The 1261-nt window shown below is 41.6% G+C and overlaps 1 pseudogene; it reads left to right on the top strand.

The window, feature by feature from the left end:
* The first annotated feature begins 652 nt into the window (after positions 1–652).
* Positions 653–770, top strand: LOC124796888 (annotated as a pseudogene).
* Positions 771–1261: the final 491 nt, after the last annotated feature.

The raw sequence follows: 1261 nt of genomic DNA, 5'->3' as shown, positions 1-1261 counted from the left end.
CGTTGTCAAAGGTTTCGGGTAATTTCATTCAGAGACTACGCCATATTATTGCTACGCATGGTGGATATGTGGAAAATATCGTACTATAGAGTTTCCCAGACCGCAGCGCCATCTGTTGTTGAAAATTGGAACTACTGTAATTTCGAAAGTTTGTCTGCCTGAAAATGTACTGTTGTCCCAAGCATATTGCAACAAACGGTGTATTTCTATCGCTGCTCGTTTAGTTTTTATTGCCGTTTCAAATATACCGGTCATTTTTGAAACACCCTGTATGTTTTGCACGCATATCAACAGGATACAAACCGGTTCGAACATACCACTTGAAACAGGCACAATCTTTTGAGTCAAAATTTATTACTGCTTTTTTTTTGCATAAAGCCCTTTTTGCATAAAACTCTTTATTTTCACTTACATTAACGCGCAGTTGAAATATTTCCTTCGAAGCCCAACCAGAATGTATCTCGTTAAAAGCCTGAAGTTCCTTTAACAGTTCGTCACTAGCATTGATTCAGTATCGTTCTTGAGTATCATTCATCACTAACTTCAGACAGCAATGAACTTACATTCATTGTATTTACTTACATTTCTTTCACTACTGTGAAAATTTGGTTCGAAGACGTTGGTTAACTTTGGTCACTCTGTTCTCAACGACGCCAACGGCCTTGCCGCAGGGGTAACACCGGTTCTCTTCAGATCACCGAAGTTAAGCGCTGTCGGGCTGGGCTAACACCTGGATGGGTGCCCATCCGGTCGGCCGAGCGCTGTTGGCAAGCGGGCTGCACTCAGCCCTTGTGAGGCAAACTGAGGAGCTACTTGATTGAGAAGTAGCGGCTCCGGTCTCGTAAACTATAATGTCACACTAATGTACGTCATTAAACGAATTCACTGCCACAATAATTTTCTTTTAGTGAGTGCAGATCAACTTCCTTAATGTGACAATGTCACGTAAATCGTTAGTGCTATTCTGTTTAGCTATAACATACTAACAGCTAAGTAATTTTAACAGGCCTATAACAAGAAAACTTTGGTTAGTATCTATGAATCGGTCTCAAAGCTGACACTGTACATGCCGTTCAGCTTGCCACGATATATTATGAGGACTTTTGCACACTCATAGACAACATTCCTAGTCCTACCTTCGTCGTCCTGCTTCTTGCAGTCACAGTCAGGAATTTTTCTCCTCGTCTAGGCATGATGTAGTGCTCCCTCACCCTTCTAGCTGCTTCAGATTATGGAAGATTGAATAAGAAGCATTCCTCTC

Source organism: Schistocerca piceifrons, chromosome 4, assembly GCF_021461385.2.
Source record: "Schistocerca piceifrons isolate TAMUIC-IGC-003096 chromosome 4, iqSchPice1.1, whole genome shotgun sequence".
Taxonomy (NCBI): domain Eukaryota; kingdom Metazoa; phylum Arthropoda; class Insecta; order Orthoptera; family Acrididae; genus Schistocerca; species Schistocerca piceifrons.
Note: the sequence above shows the minus strand (reverse complement) of the source record. Positions and strands in the feature narration are given on the sequence as shown.